Here is a 6,000-nt window from a genome sequence, read left to right on the forward strand (position 1 = left end):
CATTGCCCAGTCGTTCCCCCTCTTTAGTTCTGTCTTCAAAAGACTCAGGGTATTTATCCACAATGCTCTTAACCAGTTCAGCACACTGCCTTAATGAAGGGTTCAAGCAAACCGGTCTTATTGCTTCAGCAATGACTCTCACCATAAGGCTCAAAAGTTGTTTTAAACCTGAGTTTCCCTCTTCTGCTAAACATAAACGCTATTTTGAAGAAGGTGGAAAACTTAAAACAACAAGTTGAGAAAACTCAAAAATCTGCTGAAGCTGGTTGCCTTAAAATTTTAAGTTGGCTCAACGTTTTTTTAAATATGGGTCATTCCTGTTATACAGTGACTTTTCTGTCTCTATAATTTACTTACTCATATTTTCTCTAAAATAGTCACATATTTATAAGAAATTGCTTAAATTATACATAATAGGTCTACTTTATAGCTTAAACAGAGATAATAGACATGACAAATATTATTTTGTTTTTTTACACACCTTTTTATTGATACATGCGTTCAGTTTTATCATGTTAGGCTATATTATGGAGAATGTTTGTCCGATCAAAGAAAAATAAAAAGCATATCTGACATAATTATAAAAGTTATGTTCATCTATAGAAGGTTAGAGAGCTAAATGTTGATCACTCAAAAAAAAAACTACAGCTAATTTAGCTCAAAATTGTCCACCCTGTTAGATTCCTATAAACCTAACAGGGTGGAATGTGACAAGACTTCTTTTAAAAACATAAAAATTCTTGTTTATCTAAAACTTTTGAGCGGTAGAGTACATAAATACAATTGAATTCATGCACATTACCACTCAAAAGTTTCATGGAGGTAGATTAATTTGCAGTATACAATAAATACTAGTTATTCTACTAGAATTTCCATCCTGTTAGGTTTATAGACCTAACAGGGTGGAATCTAACACACACAAAGTGATTTGTGCCCCCTAGAAATTCAAAGCCCCCCTGATGGAGGTACCGCAGGGGCACTTTAGCATCGGACCTCACAGGGGCAGGGCAAAAGCCGAAGAAGAAGCGGCTCTTTGGAGAAGCCATGACAGAGGCTAATAAATATCAAATCATTAAATCATTATGTAAAACGACAAAAAGAGACAACGACGGTACAGGAGAAGATCCCATTCTTTCAATCTCCACAAGGACGTGTACCACGGCAGATCAACACTGTTTGTCGCAGACAACTACTGATGTATAATGCTATGCAGTATAATAAATGATAAGACACTTGATCTTTGCTTTGCTTTATTTTAAATAAGAAGGTAACATTAAACTATATTACAGTGCTCATAAATGCAAAAATCATAAAATTGGCCCAATCCGGCCCGCCAATCTTCTTCATCCGGCCAGAGGAGTAGTAGTACGCAGGTTGCACATTCACCTTGAATTGTTCTTGCACTAATTAGTTTGTCCACAAGGTGGCAACACTAGCCTGGGCCAGCCAAAAAGAAACGGGAGAGACGCAATAACAACAATCTACCGGAGACTGCAGCATCAATAGATGGCAGCGTTGACAAGCGCTTATGTGAGGGAGTTATGAGATATCCACAATTCTAATGTTAGTTTAAACAAGTTTAAAGACCGCGTTATTGGTCATAACTTTTGGCGAGAAATAGCAGCGACACTGGACGAAGATTTTTATCAAAGCAGGAAGTATAGTTTGAAAATCTGCATGTTTGGCTGAACTCATAAACTGAGCCGGTTCAGACAAGCGCGCCAGCACTTCAGTGGACAAAACCACACACAATGATGTAAAAATACGTGGTTTTGGTCTTAGATCAGTTAAAAATCCCAAATTACTGTAAAGAGTAGGGAGACAATTGGATATGTGTCATATGTGTCAAAATTCAGCATTGCATATGCGGGAACCGCAGGAATAGCAGTAGAGCACCGATGCATGATCTCCAGCTGATGTCAGCCACTCACCAGCAGGTGGCGCAAGCGGCTGCTGATGAAGGCCATATGTGGATCAAGTCATTCATTTACATAAACTGATTTGCAGAAATGGAGCAAGCGCTAAGTAGACGTTTTCAGTGAACTAACACAGTGATATAAGACCTCAGAATACACTTTATTGATGATTATGTGAACTATATCGAGAGTTAAGCAGATGTAGAATATGAAGGAACGCGCAAGGTTTCACGCTGTTTCCCTCAGAAATCGGTTAAAGAAAACGCATTACGCGGCTCAGTAGTGGACTAATGCAATGACAGCTATTAGGCTTGTTTGAGATGCGCCTCGCCTCACCTGAAATGTAGGCGAGAGTAAGCTTCTGCAGTGAGGGGAGGAGTGAAAAAAGCGCAGTCAAGACGGACAGTTCTGACCTCTTGAAGTGGAACAGATCAAAGGTGGATATCACGTTATTCTCACTCATGTGCAGAATTAAAAACAAGCCTATTAAAAGACCAAACTCAGATCTTACTGATGATGCAAACAGATGAGGATATGAACGCAAGTTATTGAACGCGCAAAACTGCACCTTAAACATTTCCCATAAAGAAAATGTTCCCATGGGGTGGTGATGGCGCAGTGGATAAGACACATGCCTTTGGTATGGGAGACCCGGGTTCGAATCCACTGTGAGACACCAATGTGTCCCTGAGCAAGACACTTAACCCCTAGTTGCTCCAGAAGCGTGCGACCTCTGTCATATATAGCAATTGTAAGTGGCTTTGGATAAAAGCGTCAGCTAAATGAATAAATGTAAATGTAAAACACTTAACGTTTGTTGCCTCAGTGATAATAAATTATTAAATTCAGCATCTAGTTAATAAAAATACATTACTGTATATTATGTACATTTAAGCAGATGAGCCCAAAATATGAGCCCACAACAAACAAGTGTCACCAAACCATTTTTCTCCCATAGAAAAGTTTATTTGTATAGCGCTATTTACTATACAAATCGTTGCAAAGTTAAGAGTGGTTCTTTAAAACTTAAAGAAATTAAGTTTCCACAATATATTTATATATTGCAGAACCTTAATATATTTAACTTATGGCAAAATTTGGTAATTCTGTATGTTGTCTGAGCGTTGGCATCCTCTGTTCGGTCATCTCAGATCATTTAAGGGTTGGATCCAGACTGAATCCAGACTGTTTTTTGGTCTTATCTGAATTTAATAGGAGGAAATTATTGGTCATCCAATCTTTTACATTTTTTACACAATCTATTAGTTTAGATAGTTTAGAAGTTGCATCTGGTTCATCTGTAACAGGCATCAAATTTGAAATGAGCTCATTTTGTGCATGAAATTATACAATTTCTAATTTTAAACTTTTGTTATGTTATCTATGTTCTATTGTAAATAAAATATTGGCTCATGTGATCTGAAATTCTCATTTTATCTCAAGTTTTCATTTTATTCAAATTTTTAAAAAAGTCCCAACATTTCCGAAATTCGGGTTGTAGATTATGATGTTATTTGATGTAAAAAAAATAATAATAATATTAATAAAAAATGCAGTTCATGACCCCTTTAATGCTTCAGGAAAGGACATCAGGTTCTAAATTCTGTTGATGATTACATTACTACTCTAACATAACAATAATTTCAGTTTTAACTAACTAGATATTAACTATCACTTTCATTTTCACTCTCAGAGGTTGGTATGGTTTTGTCAGGGTTCTGTCACTTCGGTCTAGTGTTATTCATGGTTTTGTGACAGAGCCCTGACACTCCCATCATATCCTGTTTTTATGTGAGTGCACGGCTTCGAGTGTGCTCGAGCCGTGCGCTCTCTCGTCTGTGTGCCTTGTTTTGTGTTGGAGCGTGGTGTTTGGATCTCGGCACTCATGTCTTGTAAAAAGCCCATTCTCCTGCACCACTGAGTCCTCGCCTCATCCCTTCATCACCAACCCTGACAGGTTTGCATAAATTCTAAGTGTTCTGTGTTGGTTGTTCCTGGGACAGAATGTCTTTTTTTTTATTAAAAACAGTTAGAACTACAATAATACACACATAAAACGCAAACAAAATATCTAAAATATTAAACTTGAATAAAAATACAAACTATACAGCAGGGGGTGGGACAGAATGTCTATCAAGCTCAGATCAGAGCTGTTGTCGTATCATCGCTTCTCCGTTCATAGACCCTTTTTGTGCCAACGTCACGATTACGTCACAGCGCTAGCTGGAGGAAAAATAAAGGGAAAACTGGAGGCGGACAATTCAAACCAGCGCAGATTCAGCTACATAAGGAGCTTAAAATATAATATTTTTGTGATGTTGGTGTCGTGGAACAAACAACAGTCTTCTCACATTTGTCAATAAAGCTAAAAAATCAGAGTTCCAGATCCAAAATAAGACTTTATTGAACACCGCAACAAAGCTGAGATGACGGCCGCTGCATCTGAGTCTTTGTCTGTCTGAGCAGCCATTTTTATACCTTGTTCTTAGTAGTCTTTTTAACCAAAAAATTGACAACTCGGCCTCTGATTGCTCTTACCCCCATTAGTTTTGCTACAATTAATTCTTACTGCCCTTGATTTGCTTTCCATCTCTAGACTCATTCTGGTTCGAACCATTTTCCAGATTACTTTAGTTTCAAACTCCCATTGGATGTAGGTGTCACCATGGGCCATTCATCATACTTGTTTGTGACATTCTTGGAAGTCACCCAAAGTTCACTTTGTTCACCAAGTTGCGCTGCCCAATGGAAAGTACCATACTTGCCCACCTAACGCCCGTTTCACACATACTCCGTGTGCAGTGCGTATTTTTTTCCGTACCCATGTTAACAGGTTAGAGCTTTCACACTGCACGCGGTTGCAGTCCGTCGATCCGTTCCAGTTGCGGTGCGTATACAGCTGTGCAGCGATCGTTTCCGCACCGAGTCTATTTTTGCTGTGCTGCACCGCAGTGAATTAAAGTGGCAGCGCATTGTTAACATTAAAATAAACACAGATTGACAAGAAACTATAATAATTTCATCATATAAGCATTTATAATTGCAGTTAATGTGTTCTACAGTTAATAAATTACAGGGTCAAGAAGTAAAAAAAAGTAAAATCAGTATAGTCCCAAGAGTTGCAAAATGCGATCAGATATTACTATTTTTTTCCCTCAAGAAATACATAATATATATGTTGGGGAGGGGTTTGGGGGGAACACTCGCTGGCAATCACGTGACAGGCTGTCGGACAGAAAAGTACTCAAAAAGAAGGTGATATGGATGACACTCGTCTCATCGTGGAGGTGGAAAAACACAAAATTCTTTATGACCCGCAGAATATGTTGTACAAAGATTTGAATGCCAAGGAAAAGGCATGGGAAGCAATTTCCTTGGCTATTGGTGTCGATGGTAAGTTTTAAAATGTTTGTTTCAAGTCAACAAATCGAACTACATATAAAACAAAGAATCACAATGATTAAAATAACTTTTCATAGTGTTTCAATGTCTTTAACAATGTCAGAGTTAACGTTTTGGATTTAAAATCAAAATTAATTACCCATTTTTGAATTTGTTGCACACAGAAACTGCGGATCAGTAGCGCACTGCAAACGTGTGATATGTGTGAAAGCACAATGGCTCGTCATGCTTCCGCACCGCATACGTACTGCACACGAAGTATGTGTGAAACGGGCGTAAGACTCACAGCCTATATTAAGACATCCTGTTGAAATAATCATTAAACAATCACCATATTGATTAGTATATTGATTGAAAGTATTACCACACATATTTTGAATAAAATTTCACAACATTAGGTGCCAGAATCGACGTAGTACAGGCTCCAATTTGAAATTTTATTACATACCTGCTGCCAAAAAAACCGACGACAGCTGTCTTTAAACATGATAAAACGAGCGGACTGGACAGAAACAATCCCCAAAAATGCTTGAGTTTGCACACTTCTTATCAGAAAAGGTTAAATAAAGTATTGTCTTTTGTTGTTATGGATTATGGTTTGTGTTACGTGTCTAAAGATTTCTTATGCATCTCACGGCTATATCGTGTATGAAATGTCTGTAAATTAAAGCAAACTGACGAT

Source organism: Barbus barbus, assembly GCF_936440315.1.
Source record: "Barbus barbus genome assembly, chromosome: 3".
Classification (NCBI taxonomy): domain Eukaryota; kingdom Metazoa; phylum Chordata; class Actinopteri; order Cypriniformes; family Cyprinidae; genus Barbus; species Barbus barbus.